The 17987-nt window shown below is 51.4% G+C and overlaps 1 protein-coding gene across 2 annotated transcripts in view; it reads right to left on the bottom strand.

Moving 5' to 3' along the window:
• Positions 1 to 887, bottom strand: part of ADORA1 (adenosine A1 receptor) — a 71020-nt gene extending 70133 nt beyond the window's left edge. The window contains exon 1 of one of the 2 annotated variants that reach the window (XM_073319939.1): positions 668 to 887. The gene's annotated coding sequence lies outside the window, so the exon portion shown is untranslated. Of the gene's footprint in view, positions 1 to 54; positions 331 to 667 lie in introns of those variants that run through there. The other variant, XM_073319938.1, reaches the window with a different exon arrangement.
• Positions 888 to 17987: the final 17100 nt, after the last annotated feature.

The raw sequence follows: 17987 nt of genomic DNA, 5'->3' as shown, positions 1-17987 counted from the left end.
GCAACTGCCCACCACGCCGGCCACCAACTCCCACCTGTGGACCCCCCCCCTCACCTAGGCAGGTCCCTGCCCCCCCGGAGCAGCGGGCGCCTCCCAGCCGCGCCGGCCCGGCTCCGAAGTGGCTGCGCCCCGGACGCCCGTGCGCTCCTCGCCCCGCGGCTCCCGACCGTGCAGCCGGCCGGCCCCCGACGGGGCAGCGGCGGACTCAGCCCGTCCGAGCGGCCGCCGGGGCTACGGGGGTCTCGTCCATCCCGCCCCCCGGCACCCCGCGCCTGCAGCCGGCTCCTTGCCCTCGGCCGCCCGGGCTGGGGCGCAGCCGCGGCGCTCACCAGCCGGGCTCCGCTCGCCGCCTGCAGCCGCCCCGGCAATCACATGGCCACCCGCGCCGCGCTCTCGCCCGGCAACATTTTAAAGAGCTAGCGGCGGCCGGGCAGGGGGCTCTCGGGGGGCAGCGGCCGGACAGGGGGCTCTCGGGGGGCGGCGGCCGGGGGCTCGGGGGGCGGCGGCCCCGGCGCCCGGAGGGGCGAAGAGGAAGCAGGGACTGCAGGGCAGGGGTGTGCCCCAGCCTCAGCCCCCCCCTCCCGCCCCACAGCCAGGTTCCTGCACGAGCTGCAGGCTCGCCCCCCCCCTCCAGCCCCGCCGCACCCCAGCCCCACCCGGGCCTCACCCCTCGCTGCGGGGCTGGCTTTGCCGGGGCAGAGATTTAGCGCGTCCAACCGCGGAGTCTTGCCCTCGGGCTCGGCTGAAGCGCCAGGCACGGGCTGTGCCGGCATCACCCTCTGTCCTTGCCGCGGGGGAAAGTAGCTGCAGCTCCCCCTTTGCCAAGGGACCCGGCGCAGCCCGAGAGTGGGACCGTCCGCCCGGGCAGAACTCCCAGGAGGGCGGCCTGTAAACACCGCCTGCGATCTGGGGATGACTTCCCCCAGCACCGCCTGGGCCCTTTCCAAATCAGGCCCCCAAGCAGCTTGGCTGGAAGTGCCTGCGAACAGAGGAGATGCAGGAGAGGGGCTCATGGCCTCACCTGCACACTTGTGTTTAATTCACCGGAGCCAGATTGGGGCCCCCTTATTCATGCTGGAGAGAGTCCACCCAAGGGCAACGGGGAAATGATTAGGGGGCTGGGGCACATGACTTAGGAGGAGAGGCTGAAGGAACTGGGATTGTTTAGTCTGCAGTAGAGAAGAGTGAGGGGGGATTTGATAGCAGCCTTCAACTACCTGAAGGGGGGTCCAAAGAGGATGGAGCTCGGCTGGTCTCAGTCGTGGCAGATGACAGAACAAGGAGCAATGGTCTCAAGTTGCAGTGGGGGAGGTTTAGGTTGGATATTAGGAAACACTATTTCACTAGGAGGGTGGTGAAACACTGGAATGGGTTCCCTAGGGAGGTGGTGGAATCTCCATCCTTAAACACCTCAGCCCTGGCTGGGACGATTTAGTTGGGGATTGGTCCTGCTTTGAGCAGGGGGTTGGACTAGATGACCTCCTGAGGTCCCTTCCAACCCTGATCCTCTATGGTTCTATGTTTGGGAGCACTATTAAGAGTTCCTCTGACATCAGCAGGGCTAGGCACAGACTCAGAGACTATTCCGTGTTAGGGGAGTATGGTCAGGGCCTAGGTTTGGAGGCAGAGCTGGGTTTGAAGAGATGCCAACAACATTCAAGGCCACACCTGTGCCCTATGCCACAGAAGAAGCTGGTTAGCGGTGCTACCCGTGGAATTTTCTGGTCTCTCTCTCCCCCCCATCCCCCCTTGTATTACCCAATAGCAATGCACTGTCTGCATTTGCAAGGCTGTGGAGTAACTGTGAGCCCCTGCCTGGACCAATTCCAGCCCCTACAGTCCTAAAATCAGCATGCACAATTAGCAGAGACCAGAAAGTTTACCCAACTAGATTTGTCTTCGATTAATTAGGTGTAGTTCAAGCAAGAGTCTCAAAAATACCAGGGCGTAAACACCCACTGTGACCTGTGTAGCTATGAAACTGCACTGCCTTTCACTTTTGTGTCCCGAACCTTTAAACAGTGGAGCTCACGCAGCTCAGCCACCATTATGTTCCCAGGATTCAGCAGGGATACCCACTGTGCTCTCTCGGGGGAGTTGGCTTTTGTTCTTTCTTGTTCAGCTGGTCTCATAAACCTAAATGAAAGGTCATTTGGATTTACAACAGTGCTTTTCAACCGGTGGTCCAGGCACCCCTAGGGGTCTACAGACTATGTCTAAGATTTCCAAAGGGACTTGCATCTCCATGTGAAAGTTTTTAGGGGGTCTGCAGATGAAACCGGGTTGAAAACCACTGATTTAGAAGACCTGTTTGCTCTTTGTGGACAGCAAGTACAATAAGCTTTGTGAGGAGGAAGGATGGGTTGGCGGAAACAATCTTTTGGTACTTCTCTGGCCCTCAGAATAGCTGAGAGTATCAAAGTTTTAAATGTATTTATCCTCACACACGCCTGTTAGGCAGACAATGCTGTTAGCCCAGTTGGACAGACGAGGAACTAAAGCTCAGAGGGACTCAAGGTAGACAGCTGCTGGAAGATGTAATTCCCAGCACAGGTAGACACATATGCTAGCACCTAAGTATAGCAACGTGGCTGTGGTGCGACCTTGGGCTAGCCACCCAAGTTCAGTCCGCACTGACCCCTGGGAATGTACTCAGCAGGCAGCTAGCCCATGCCACTAGACTGTGGTTTTTAGATGCTAGCCCATGTGCTACCCATTCTGGGAATCAGACCTCTCAGCTGCCATGTGCATGTACCTTCCATGACTTGTCCGAGGTCATGCAGGGCAGCTGTGGCAGAGCAGGGAATTGAACCAGCTCTCCAAAGGCCCAGGCTAGCGCACTAACCCCAGGCCAGCCTTCCTCCCAGGGAGGAGCTCCAAGACTGCGAAAGAGCAAGAAACCTGCCTCCCGGTTAAAAAAACCCAAAACAAACAGAAAAGCTAGAAGGCCAACTATGGAAATATGGGACTGCTTCCAGTTGCACTAAAAGGAAGAACAAGGGGGATTTTATGTCTGCGGGTTCAAAGTGTATTTTTATGCAAATGTTGTGAAGGGTATTGATAAAAAAAGATCATTTTTCTAATGTTGTGGGGCCAACTAGCATTTGCGGCGTTTAGGTTTTCCACTGGGACTAGGTGACTTCCAGTAGAAAGTCTTGGAAGAGGTTCTTAAAAAGCAGGAGATGTCCAAAACTAACCTTGTAGCAGAAAGATCCAAGTTCCATCTAAGGGCACAAATCAAAGGAGAAAATATCTCTGGATTTCTAGCCAGTCTGCCAAAGCTTTCACTGGGTTCTGGCAAAGACTGCACGTTCATTTTGCAGAAAAGAGTAAGTTGTGATTAATGCTTAATACGAGGTGGCCATACGAAGAACACTCCTTTGGCCAGGCCCTGTGACGCATTGCATAATGTTTGCCATTTCTAGGTCATCTGACCAGATCACGTCAGATAATGATCCCCCGTTTGCGTCTGAGGAATTTCAAATATGCCTCAGGATAGTAAAGCACCCTGATTATCATCCAGCGGCAAATGGATGAACAGAGAGATGTGAGCAGACACTTGGATGAGGAAGGAAAAGTATAACTAACGTTAGAATGGACCAACAAGCCCATACAGAACAGCGTTAGAACATTTGGGTACCACCATCTTAGCATGATCATTTACCATTGCTGGCTGGATCTACCCCAGAACATCGGGATCATGTCCCAAGGAAAATACAGACAACGAGACAGACAGGTGAAGCCCAGAGCAGTGGGACCATCTCTTGACAATGAAATGTGGGGTTTTGATCACAGATGCCGAATTTCCAAAGTGCCGGGGGGTGCTTTGACCCCCGGCTCTGCCCCAGGCCCCACCTCGATCCACCCCTTCCCCCAAGGCCCCACCCCTGCCCTGCCTCTGCTCTCCCCCTTCCTTTCCCGCCCAGTCCCACCCAGTCCTCCCTGAGCGTGCCCTGTCCCCCCTTGCCTCGTGGGAGGCACAAGCAGGGAGGGGGGATGCTGATTCATGGGGCCTGCCGGCAGGTGGGAGAACTAATGGGGGGCTGCCAGTGGGTGCTCAGCACCCACCATTCTTTCCCCGTGGGTGCTCCAGCCCTGGAGCACCCATGGAGTCAGAGCCTATAGTTTTGATAGATAAATAATAGGACTTAATTAAAACTACTGCTAGCCTGTCTCCGGAATGCGAGAGGCCAGTGTGGCCGTATTATTTATTATTGGTATTATGGTAGTGTAAGGGAGCAGGGCACCATTGTGCCAGGTGCTGTACAAACAGAACAAGGACGGCCCCTTCTCTGAAGAGCTCACAATGTACGTAGGTACATGACAAGAGACTACAACACACAGACGGGCGGCAGGCGCAAGGTAATAACGAGGCCACTCTGCGCGGCCTGACAAGCCGCGCTCTCCGCACACCAGCTGCCACCCTGTCGTCGAGTTCTTTGTCTGCATCCCAGCAGAGGGGAGCGTTAAGAGGCAGGTGACTAGCAGAGGTTTATGGAGCGCTCCCGCCGTGGGGCGCCAGGGGAGGAAGCATGGAGTGCTGGCTGGACAATTTGAGCAATGGGGGCTGGAGGAGCGGCGGCAGGCGTGAGCATCTCTGTAGTGTGTATGAGATAACAGGGAGGGTGGTGATAGGCCATGATGAGCCTTAAAAGCGAAGATGAGTAGCTAGCATTTGATGTGGCGGAGGGGGTGGGGGGAGAGGGACACACAGAGAGGGGGGAATATAGCCAAAGCAGCAAGCCCAAAGCAGCAGCAAGGAGCTATTTAGACAGGCTGGGAAGGGGGTGAGGCCGCAGTAGTGAAGATGTGAGATGACAAGGGGCCTGGACGAGAGTTTTACCCATGTGGACAGAGGACCGGCCGATCTCACAGCTGTCCTGAAGGAAGAAGCGACTGGATTTTGACATGGCCATGGCAGAAAAGCCATTTGCTATCACATTCCTAGCCCCAGCTAAAGCAGAGGGAAACTCTGCTCTGGCAGCAGAGGACAATGGGGATGCTGTGGGCAGGGAGGGAGGAAAGTAAGTGAATAAGGAAATCCCCATGTTGTCCTGTGGGAGGAAGTTTACAGTGATTACAGGCCGCAAGCCTCTCATTAAAGATCTGGGGTTGAAAGTGGGACTCCAGGGCTGCGTAATTGGGCCCTGATGTTCGTGTCTTCTTGCCCCGAGGGCCAGAGTGCACCTGCTGCATTTCCAAAGCGCCCAGCTCCTGTTGAGAGCCCCACTGAGAATAATGCGAGTTGGTGCTAAGCTCTCTTGGAAAATCCAGCCCACGAGGTTGGGGAGAAGCCATCTGCTAATGCACCAGCCTCATCGCCCGCACATTAGAGTGGGAATGTCCTTTTAGAGAACCTCTGTTTAGGAATGAACGTGAAGAAACCTCCACCAGAGAAAGATAAAACTGCCTGAACTCAGGCCTTGTGCAAGCCTTATAGGTGACAAACTGACCCCAGGTGGAACCCCAGATCATGCTCTCGCAGCTGTCTGCTACATGTCCATGTCCTGTGCGTGACACAGGGAGCCGTGTGTGATGGGACCAGGAAGCAGTGATGTAGCATCCCCCTGGGTAGGTCTACACTGAAATCACAGGGTATGATTGAAGGTCAGGATTTTCTCAGGTAAATGACTGCATTTTTTCAGGTCAGTTCACCCTTTTTGGACTGTTCTATCGCAAGAGCGGTTCAAGAAAGTCCAAAGCCAGAACTGCCGCTGCTAGGGTGACCAGACAGCTACTGTGAAAAAACTGGGACATGGGGTGGGGGGGGTAATAGGCACCTATATAAAGACAAAGCCCCAAATAATCGGGACTGTCCCTATAAAATTGGGACATCTGGTCACCCTAGCCACTGCCAGGCATTCGAACGCAATGAGAGAGGGCAGCCATTTTGGATAAGGGCAGACCTTCACCAAACTGGAAGATGAAATCAGAAATTCATGAGAACCTTTAAAGACCCACCGGACTCACGATGAAATCATGAAAGTTGGCAGCATGGCTTTCATTCTTCGGTCCTCTAGGGCAGGCTAGTGCATGCCACGGTTACTGAGTGGGGGTTGTGTGACCTTTGAGGAACTCAGCCTCTCCAAGGACACATGGGGGTCCCTGGGATGCCTGGTGAGGATGTCATATGGACACTGCATTAGACATGACCTCTCACATAGAATATCAGGGTTGGAAGAGACCTCAAGAGGTTCATAGATATTAGGTCAGAAGGGACCATTATGATCATCTAGTCTGACCTCCTGCACAATGCAGGCCACAGAATTTCACCCACCACTCCTAAAAAAGACCTCACACCTATATCTGTGCTATTGAAGTCCTCAAATTGTAGTTTGAAGACCTCAAGGAGCAGAGAATCCTCCAGCAAGTGACCCGTGCCCCATGCTACAGAGGAAGGCGAAAAACCTCCAGGGCCTTCCAATCTGCCCTGGAGGAAAATTCCTTCCCGACCCCAAATATGGCGATCAGCTAAACCCTGAGCATATGGGCAAGATTCATCAGCCAGATACTACAGAAAATTCTTTCCCGGGTAACTTGGATCTTACCCCATCTAATCCAGTCCCACCTCTTGCTCAAAGCAGGACCATGACAGAGGGGCCAGGGTGACACATGAAGAGGGGCTTCGGAACAGCTCTGAGCCACCCAAAATACTGAGAACGTCTGACATGAAACAGACGGTGGGGGGGGGGGGGGCAGCAGAACTCCAAGATGGCAAACTCTGCACCTCAAATATGGGGGCTGGGTGTGTAGCACATCTCTCTGCTGTCTAGAAACTGCCCAGGAAGCTCTGCGCAGGGGCCGAGAGTCAGCTGCCCTGTGGGGATCGGAAGCAGCCCCCCAGGGGAGCGGCTCACACCGCAGAAGCTGCATGCATTCATCGCAGTAACCAACCCAGGGCAATCAGGCCTCCCTCAGGACCTGAATCTCCACTGGCAACGGGTTGCATTCATGATGGCGGTCATGTTGGCCGACACACCAGGGCCTGAACTAGGGATCTCCAGCGCTAAGAGCACAAACTGCTAAAAACTCCCTCGTTAGCTGTGTGACAGACTTATAGCCGCCGCTGACTGGCAACAGAAGGGGGGCCTGACACACCCTCAGCAGAGGGGCAGGGAGATACGGGGCAAAATAAAGCGAGGATACCTTTGTGCCTCCTGGTCCTCAGGTCCCAGCCAGCTCCTGATGTAAGTTAGAGCAACCCTCAGGGTGTTTCATTTTGTGTGTAGGCTGTCCGAGGCCCCTACGGGATGGTGGGCAGCCGAGTATAACCACAGCGCAGCAGTGCTCTGACTCCACGCCCTCTGTGCTGGGAGCTGGGAAAGAGGCTGGCTCTTATTGGCTGGCTGTGGGACTTCCTTTTTTTCTTTTTGGTCCACTGCTGAGGCTTTTTTCAGTTGCTGTCAGCTTTCTGAGCCACCAGGTCACATTTCCAAGCTTTTCTCCTCTGCCATGTGGGCTATAAACTTAGCTTTCATAAAAGAAAAGGAAAAGAAGAGAAAAGAAAAAAAGTGAGATTCTCACATAATCACATGACTCCAGGAGCTAAGGCTGTAAGAAGAACACCAAATATCACAAGAATTCCACATAGAATCATAGAATATCAGGATTGGAAGGGACCTCAGGAGATCATCTAGTCCAACCCCCTGCTCAAAGCAGGACCAATCCCCAATTTTTGCCCCAGATCCTTAAATGGCCCCCTCAAGGATTGAACTCACAACCCTGGGTTTAGCAGGCCAATGCTCAAACCACTGAGCTATCCCTCTCGGCTTTCCTATTTATACAATGGGGCCAATAATACCTGGTTCTTATCTAGCACTTTTCATCCGTAGATCCCAAAGCATTTTACAAAGGAAATCAGTATCATTTCCCCATTTTACAGATAGAGAAACTGAGGCGCAGAGAAAAATGACTTGCCCAAACTCACCCAGCAGGCCAGTGTGAAAGACAAGACTAGGATGCAGGTCTCTTGGGTTCCAGCCCAGTGCTCTATCTAGTGGGCCACACTGCCTCCTATAAGCACAGTGATCTCTCTGCATGACAGGGATCTGGGAGGACAAGCTCCTTCTTACTGAATGCTATTTGTGGTTCCTTGGTGCAAGAGTCTTCCAGAGAGAAAGAACCCAAGTTCAGTATGGAGAGGAGACTGAGTGGTTGAGAGAGGACCAGTCTGTGCCACTAGGTCAAATGTGTGAGCTGCCAAGAAACTGGCTGCAGTCAGCTAGGGCACAGCTTAGTCTAAATCTTAGGGTATGTCTACATTGCAATTGGGTCTGTGATGCGGCACATGCCTGATGCATCCAGGAGTACATCTTGCAAGTACCAAGAGCAATAAAGCGGCAGCAACATGGACATCAGCATGGGCTGGCCACCCGAGCAGTTACCCAGGGTCCCAGCTGGGCTTCCACACAGCCATCATGCTCTCGGTCACTGACTAGCTGGATTAAAGGTGCAATCACACCCCCTGATGGCACTGTAGACAGACCCTAAGCATGGCAGCAGGCAGGCTGGGGCTGAAGGCCACAAATCTTGTGTCTCTCGTCTGTTCAGTACTGTGTTGCTCCCTGGTTCCGAGGACTAACTCATAGTAGGGGAGGGCTGTGAGAGACCCCCTTACACAGCCCTCTGGTGATGATGCATGACTAATTTTAAAGACGGTTGCAGCGTTATAGCCATGAGAATCCCAGGATATTTGAGACACAAGGAGGGTGAGGGAATATCTGTTATTGGACCAACTTCTGCTGGTGAGAGAGACAAGCTTTCAAGCCACCCAGAGCTTCTGAAGAGCTTGACTCTTTCCACAGTGGACGTTGGTCATAAGAACGGCCATACTGGGTCAGACCAAAGGTCCATCAAGCCCAGTATCCTGTCTTCCGACAGTGGCCAATGGCAGGTGCCCCAGAAGGAATGAATAGAACAGGTAATCAAGTGATCCATGCCCTGCCACCTAATGCCAGCTTCTGGCAAACAGAGGCTAGGGACACCATTCCTGCCCATCCTGGCTAGTAGCCATTGATGGATCTATCCTCCATGAATCTATCTAGCTCCCTTTTGAACCCCATTATAGTATTGGCCTTCACAACACCCTCTGGCAAGGAGTTCGAGGTTAACAGTGCATTGCATGAAAACATACTTTCTTGTGTTTGTTTTAAACCTGCTACCTATTAATTTCTTCTGGTGGCCCCTTGTTCTTGTATTATGAGAAGGAATAAATAACACTTCCTTATTTATTTTCTCTATACCACTCATGATTTTATAGACCTCTAGCATATCCCCCCCTTAGTTGCCTCTTTTCCAAGCTGAAAAGTCCCAGTCTTAGTACTCTCTCCTCATACAGAAACCGTTCTATACCCCTATCATTTTTGTTGTCCTTTCCTGAACCTTTTCCAATTCTAATATATCTTTTTTGAGATGGGGCGACCACATCTGCACACAGTATTCAAGATGTGGGCATACCATGAATTTATATAGAGGCAATATGATATTTCCTGTCTTATTATCTACCCCTTTCTTGACGATTCCCAATATTCTGTTCACTTTTTTGGCTGCCGCTGCGCATTGAGTGGATGATTTCAGAGAACTAGCCACAATGACTCCAAGATCTCTTCCTTGAGTGGTAACAGCTAATTTAGACCCCATCATTGTATATGTATAGTTGGGATTATGGTTTTCCAATGTGCATTACTTTGCATTTATCAACATTAAATTTCATCTGCCATTTTGTTGCCCAGTCACCCAGTTTTGTGAGATCCTTTTGTAGCTCTTCGCAGCCTGCCTGAGACTTAATTATCTTGAGTAGTTTTGTATCATCTGCAAATTTTGCCACCTCACTGTTTAACATATTCATAAACGATCTGGAAAAAAAGGTAAAGAGGACTGGGCCCAGTACAGATCCCTGGGGGACACCACTATTTACCTCTCTCCATTCTGAAAACTGACCATTTATTCCTACCCTTTGTTTCCTGTCTTTTAACCAGTTACCAATCTATGAGAGAACCTTCCCTCTTATCCCATGACTGCTTATTTTGCTTAAGAGCCTTTGGTGAGTACACTAAGTACACTCTATCCACTTGGATCTCCTTTGTCCGCATGCTTGTTGATATTCCCTCACCCACCTTGTCTCTGTAATTTTAAAGTGACAGTACCAAAACATACCACAGCGAGCATGGACTTGCAAGGATTTATGCTTTGTTTATAGAAATCCAAGCCTCAACCACCGTACCTGCCAAGTGGGGAGAAACAGGAGGTTACAAGGTGCCCCCTGAGAAGCTGTTCGCGATGCACCCTAGGACGTCTGAAACATCACTTGATGGAAGGGAAAAGAGGGGAGCATTCCAAAGCTCCAGAAATGACATCTCTGCCAGCTTTGGCAGGCTCAGTAGCTGTACCGGGCACATCTGATTTGCCTGAAGGAACAAATTCCTGACCCGCCCCTGAGCTTGGCAGGCTCCAGATGAGCGGGGCGTGTCTCCTGAAACAAGCGAACATCAGCACTTTGTCATTAGGATCCAGATACAGAGTTTCTTTTCTTTTCATTCATGAACACTTTTTCCATGGACAGAGCCTATTTTAATCCCAAGCCAGCGCTGCAAAGAGTTAACATTAATACTATCAATCTGGGAACTAATCCAAGGGCAATTCCTAATAACCATTTATAATGAAGTTCTGTTCAGGGCATTGCAGGAGCAGGCCAAATGTTTCCACTGGGAAAAAAAAAACAGCACATTGGTGTTTGTAGGACAAAATAAGATCATTTCCCCCCCCCCCCCCCCCCCCGACTATGCCCATCTCTTCCAGCAGGAGAGAGCTGCAGAAACACAGAACATAAAACTGGTCACCCCGCTGCGGCTGACAGATCTGCGGGTTCAGACACCATGCCCCAGGGGAGGCGATTCTGTAAAGGGAAGTGCTGGTCTACGCTTGAAATGCTATAGCGGAACCGCTGCATCTGCGCAGCTGTTGGGCTTGAGTGTAGATACCCGAGCCGCTTAGTCAAGAGGACCCATCCCCCTCCCTTGGGGAGGGGGTTCTCCTGTTGGCATCGGTAATCTACTTCCCCAAGGGAGGGGGGATAGGTCAGCTTAATTATGTCCTTCGGGGGGGGGGGTGGATTTTTCACACCCCTGAGCACTGTCGTTAAGCCAACCTAATTTTCTAGTGTAGACGAGGCCTCTGGATCTTCTAGATTTTGACTCCAGAAAAGGATGAATTTTCCTGGTGCAAGAGGCCCAGGTGAACCAATCACATCAAGAAAAAAAAATAATAATAAAAAAGATCGCACTAAAGGCTTTGCATGAGTGCCCGCATGACGTGATGTTTATTAGGGAAGATTCATAATAGGCAAAAACCTTTTTCCTTAATGGACCCAAGAGCCTGTTTAAGTGTTTTGAAGAAGATCATTAAATAAGAGCATGTGGAAGAGGAAGAAAGAGAGGAGCTAAGTAGGAGCAAAAAGTCAGTGGGAATTACAGAGTGGGCAGGTTGCTTTGGTGTACGGGAGTGATGGTGGTCTTCTACCCGTACCTCCATCACCCCTGTGCATGGCAGTGTGGCCTAGTGGGCAACACAGTGAACTGAGGGTATGTCTGCATTGGCTGAAAGGTTCAATTCCCAGCTTATGTAGACGTACCCAATATCCAATGGAGTGAGCACATTAAAGAGGCAGTATAGAGCAGTGGTGCCAGGGACTAGGAGCCTGAGTACCTACCCAAGGTTTCAGAGGGGATCATTCTCAGGGCAGCCAGCCTCTCCTGCCACTCACCTCCAGCGTAGACATATCTGGAGACCCCAGAGAGCCTATCTTTGCCATTGCCCTGCTGTGTGACCTTGGGCAAGCTGCTGCCCCTCCTCTGTGCCTCAGCTTCTGCATTTATCACATGGGGAAAACGATACGTTTGCAGAGCTCTTGGAGAGCGGCACAAGAAAAGCGCAAAGGAAGAGGGGAGTTTTGCAGGACAAGGCAGAAAGCAGGCTGACGCGAAGAGAGAAGATGCAGGGTAGAAAGGGCAGGGATGAAAGAGAACTGCAACTGAAAACAGCAGAGGAGAAGGGAAAAAAACCCCAAACATTTAAAACAGCCCAGTCCAGACACAGGGTGGAATATTCGACCTATTGCAACATTGTTTGTTATTTGCGGGACTGGGAGGCTTGCAGATTTTACCGGGTTTAAGGGCAGAAGAGAACACGAATGAGCATCGAGTTTGATCTCCTGCATAACACAGGCCATCTGGTGTCGGGTGACGTTGCCAGGACCCTGCTAGCCATCCAGACAGGTTGATTTAAAACACCCTTTCTCCTTTGCACTTTTCCAGTTCCCATGCTCTGTTTTCGGTAACAACACACTGAACAGAACACAGGGCTCCATTATGGCTATTGTCTAGAGAACAAAGGATCCTCATCATACCGGTGACACATTTGTTTAGCTCATTGAAAGGGCTGATTGTGTTCTGGGCAGTGAGTGGAGCCAGGTAAAACACTGAAGGCAGGATTCCTCTGCGACCTGATTTTCAAAGGAACCATTCTCCACCAGCATAGAGTCATAGAGTGTAAGGTCAGAAGGGACAAGGTCATCCAGTCTGATCTCTTGTATGTCACAGGCCACCAGTCCCTCCCAGCACCTGCTCACTGAGCCCAATAACTGAAATCAGACCCAAGTATCACAGTATTATGAAGTATCCAAATATTATGAAGGCTTCACACACTGGTGCACCTAGGTCCCTAGTCTATTTTCGCCTGTGGCACATAATAGTGCCTATTGTGTGCCGCAGGTAGAGAATAGGCTAGGGACTGAGGTGCACCAGTGTGTGAAGTCTTCCTAATGGCAGGGAAATGATTAAGTGGGATATACCCAGATAATCCTGGCAAGTCACCCCCTCTGTTGCAGAGAAAAGCAAGAAAGCCCCAAAGTCCCTCTTAATCTGATCTGGAGGAAAATCCTTCCTGACCCCACATATGGCATGTGAGCTCGCCAAGCCAAGCACCTGAGAGAGCAAATGCTGAGTGCCACCTCAAAGCTCTGGCCCAACTTGAACAATATCCCACCTCCAGCCATGGCCATCTCTCATGCTTCAGAGGAAAGAGACCAAAAAAACGAAACAACCAACAACAACCTAGAATACATTAGAGAGGGAAAAATCCCATCCTGCCTCCTGCCAGTAGCCATCTGAAACCCTGAAGCATGAGCTTTTAGGAATGCAAGACAAACTGGAAGTGAGCCCCAGGGCAGCCGAGCCCTGCTCCCCACTGTCTCAAGCAACCCCAGCCAGGGGCACTGGAACCATGTGTACAACAGGGGTGCTGAGAGCCACCGAACCCAACTGTCAACCCTGGATATGATGGAAACCACGTCAAGCCAGGGGGTGCTGCAGCACCCCACCCCCACCCCTAGCTCCGGCACCTATGACCCCGGCAGGCGGCCACACTCATAAATTTGTCCAGCATCTTCAAAGGCAACTTTGTGTGGGGCCAGAGCTGTGAATTGGAGGAAACTGGTGACTTCTTTGGGTTCAGAAAGGTCTTTGTGCTCTGTACAGGACATGGAGGGGATCTGGGCAGAGAGGAGGACAGTGTAGCTAGAGAGGAAGGATGGGCTAGCGGGGAGGCACTAGCTTAGGACTTGAGACATGAGGTGAAGTCCCCACTCATCTACAGATTTTTTGGGTGAGTCACTTAGTCCCCCCCATGCCTCATTTGCCCATCCGTCCAATGGGGATAATAGCCCGGCCCCGCCTGACAGAGGAGTGTGAGAATAAATACAGTGTGCGGATATTACAGTAATGGAAGCCGCACAAGCTCCTGCAACGGATTGCTACAGCAGAGCGTGTTGCATCCCAGTGCTCTGCAGCTTCTCCTTGATGTCCTCCACGCACACTGACCTCTTCACGTTTGTCAGGGCTCACCGCTTTTAAAGCCAGGTGGGACCATTCGATCATCTAGTCTGACCTTCTGTATACCACAGGCCAGAGAATTTAATCCAATTACCCCTGCACCGTGCTGGGTTTGGCTAAAGCTGCACCATCGCTTCCAACCCTGATCTGGAGACACCAAGAGATGGAGGATACACCGCTTCCCTGGGGAATTTGTTAATCACCCTCCCTGTTGAAGATGTGCCTTATTTCTAATTTGAATTGATCTGCCTTTAAATTTAGCCGTTGGTTCTTGCTCTGCTCTGCCTTTCTCTACTAGTTTAAAGAGCCTTTTAGCACATGGTGTTTTCTCCCCAAGAGGGTGCCTACACACCATCATCAGGTCATCTTGAAAGCTTTTTGATTTTATTTGATTTAGAGTGTGCAGAGTCGTCTAGCCAAGCAATGGCCTCTTCAGTGGTGGGATGCAGTTCTTTTAGGCCACCGCTGAACCTAGTCAGCAGGCATTCCTCGACAATGTGCGTCATGGTCTGTGTCACCCCGCAGCTGCACAAAGGGCTGTCCCGAAGGCCCCAGTGACACTGGTTGGCTGCACAGAGACCTTGCCTGGTCCGGAACCTGTTCAACAGGGACCATTGGCAATGGGGCAGGTCAAAACCAGGCGGGCAGACTGTGGGGTCGGTGACAAGGGACTGGTTGGGGATTATAACAGATATCCATTCCTCTCGCCAGAGTGTTTCCGCCCTACCATCCTGGCATGGCAGATGAGACCATAATGGGCGACGTGACGGCAAACATGCAGCTGGTGGTTTAGAAAAAGGTCATTGTGCCGTGGCAGGCTTGGGTTGGCGCGTACTTTCTCCAGTAACTTGCCAGTGGCACCCTCTCATCTGATATGGGGAGGAGCGATAGTGCTCAGAACTGGGAGCCATGGGAGTGGAGTCGGACCCAGGGTGCCGGAGATTATGCGCATGGCGGCAGGTAACTGCATATCCACCAGTTTGGTGTGTGACAATCGACTCCACACTGGTGCACAGGACTCCACCACCGAATATGAGGTGGCAAGAGCGGACGTCCACAGAGTTGGAGTGCGAACACCCCATGACGAACCTGCCAGTTTGCTAAGAAGATGGTTGCACGTTTTCACTTTAGCTACTGTCTTCTTCAGGTGGGCATGGTAACTCTGTGTGCAGTCTAAGATCACACCTAGATAGACCGATTCTACTTCAAGCTTCGCCTTCTGACCATTCAGATAAGCATTCATTCAGTTCTCGGGTTGCGCTGGCGTGATGAAGATAGAACAAACTGGAGACTGTTTTTATGGCGTTTGGCTGGAGGAGCCAAGTCTTATAGTCATCAGGTAACTTTACCATGTCCTGGTTTAAGGTGGCATCGAGCTCGTGGAACGTCCAGGCCTAGGTACCACAACAGATGTCATCTGCATAAGTGAACTATCATGACTCCGTTGTTGGCAGGTCACTGGTGTAAAGGTTGAAGAGGGTGAAAGAACAGAGCCCTGGGGTAACCTGTTGCTCCGTCGTCTCCAAGCACTCGTCTTCTCCCCCATATGGACTCTAGACTGCCTATCGCGGAGGAACAGTTCAAGAACGCCTGTGACCCAAGGTTGCAGGACCCGTGATACCTTCACAAGCAGGCCAGTGTGCCATGCCGTGTCGTGTGCCGCTGTTAGATCGATGAAAACATCTCCTGTTTTCAAGCGTCTCTGGAAGCCATTTTCAACAAATGTGGTCACGCGAGTACTTGGTTGCATGTGCTATGGCCTCGGCGAAAGCCGGCTTGGTCAGGGCTCAAAATTCTCTCCATGTCGGGTGATATGTGCTGTAGGATCACGCGCTCTAGTGCCTTGAAGCACACCGACAATAATTATATGGGACGATAGCTTGATGGTTGACTTGGGTCCTTTCTGGGCTTTAGGAGGCCAATGACTTTTGCAGTGCGCCATATTTTTGGTAGCCTCCCTTCACTGATGACCCTGGTGAAGAATTTTGCAAGCCAAAGCCGAGCACAGGGGCCAAGGTTTTCAGGAAATGTGTTATAGCCCACAGCTGTTCCACACTTGATGCTACCCAGTGAATGGTTCTGGGCAGCTTCCGATCTGGTGTACGTGTTTAAACGCACGCCAGTCGTTCCTCACTTGTCTTTGCACCCGTTTCTCCAAAAGTGCTCTGACCACTTTAAATAGGTGTCCAGCTACCTGGCTGGGTGTCACTGAGGGTCGGCAGAGTGCAGGTTGCTGCTGCACAGACTCCAACACGTGCGGCTGGAGCAGGCAAAGCTCATCCTCTCGGTCATCTCCTCCCATCTGGCATGGGGAGTAGTGTTCAGTGATTCTGTCAGATGGTCGGTGACATCTGGGACAGCAGATGCCTCATACTGCTTGAGCAAGGCAGCGCTCTCCCCGTCGAGACAGGGGATGTAGGAGGGGTGGCAACCACGTGGGATGGCTCTGCAGGCTGCTTTGTAGATAGCACCACAGAAGCGACAGTAGGTCTCATTTACAGAGAGACGCCGGGCTGGCATTGTCACCACACTCTTCTCCAGCGCTTCCTGGAATTTTTCCTGGTCGGCCTTTCAGAAATTTCACTGCTTCTTTTTGGAACTCTTGACAACTGGGAGCTGTAGCCCGATATGGATCAGCGACGGTTTGTGTTGACTGTGTGGAAAGTTGTCCAAGACTTGGCATGTTGCTGGCTGAGGAGGGCCATGAACTGAACTGACCCAGCACAAGTCAGGAGAGTAGTCACAATCCCATCTAGAAGAATGGAATGTGCCTTACTGCTTAGCATCATGGATAAGGGCGAGGTCATTTCGAGATGCCCGGTCTGCAAGTTGTTCACCATTGGTGTCAACCGCCTCATACCCCCAGTCTGTGTGATGGCTATTGAAGTCCGACGTAGACAGCTGGATGTGGCAGGCTTGGTAGAACCTGTTGGCTCCAGCTGATGCTTGGAGGCTTGTGAACATTTGCTAGCCAGAAATCGCCAACCCAGATGCTATCACGGAATTCAGTAGACCATTCAGCTGATGTATCTGCAATATCAGACTGAATGTATGTGACTTGGCCGAGCTTCGGGTGTGCCACATGGCACAACAGGTTGAAGCCATCGATACTAGAATGCCCGGCTTCGGCAGTTATCATGTGTCTCTCTTGCAAGCAAATGATGTCAATAGTATGTCAATGAGCAAGAACGCTGAGTAAATCACGCTTGGCAGCTGACAAACCCTCCACATTGAGCTGGAACAAGCGTAGAGCTGGACCAACGACATAGAAGTCACCGGGCTGCACGTTGGGGTTGTTGGTGACGACAGTGCTGGGCTTCACTGAGCTCGTGGAATTCGTCTCGCCGGTTGGATCATTAGCTTCCTTGACTGCTGTCAGGTACTGGTGGGTGCCGTGAGGAGGACACAGATCCGTTTCCCTCAAAAGCCCTATTAGCTTTTTGATAAATGAAACCGACTGAGCTCATTCGTTCGCTCCCTGTAAGGCACTTTCTCCAGTCCTCACACACTGACATTCTGCAGCAAAGAGACGCTGTTGTTAATAACAGAGCTCTCTGTGAATCCCTCTAAGCTCTGCAATATCTGCACAGCCAAGAAGTTGAGTCTGGGATGGAGTCTCTCATTGGCCCTGGCTAATTCCCCTTATTACAATCACGGGGTATTTCCAAACCCTGGCTGCATAGTGAAAGGTATGAGTGAACTGGTTGTTTCCAGAGGAACCTCCCCTTGCGCAGAGCCTCCTTTCTTATGCTGTCGACGTTCAGCTTTTGATGCTTTTCGCATCTAAAAATGTCTCGGAATCAAAGTTACCTGAAACAGTGGATTCCAGCTCCAAAGGGTACTCTAGCCTTTCCCCTACAGAGCCAGCTTCTCCAGAGCTAGGACTCTGAGCTCTGCTGCAGTCATGCAGTTTTGAGAGGTTATGGATTCCAAGACAGGACATTTTTAGGACACAAAAGCCAGAGACACTCAGCGCTGAAGTTCCCACAGTACATTAACTTTGTCCCTTGTGTATGCTCCTGCAAATGGCCAGGCTCCAGAACTTACCAGCAATGATACAAAATGCTGCATAGTGGAATAAACTTGCTGGCTTCTCCTGGA

The sequence above is a fragment of the Lepidochelys kempii genome, chromosome 21, assembly GCF_965140265.1.
Source record: "Lepidochelys kempii isolate rLepKem1 chromosome 21, rLepKem1.hap2, whole genome shotgun sequence".
Taxonomy (NCBI): Eukaryota; Metazoa; Chordata; order Testudines; family Cheloniidae; genus Lepidochelys; species Lepidochelys kempii.
The sequence above is the reverse complement of the archived record's forward strand: the minus strand, read 5'-3'. Positions and strand labels throughout refer to the sequence as shown.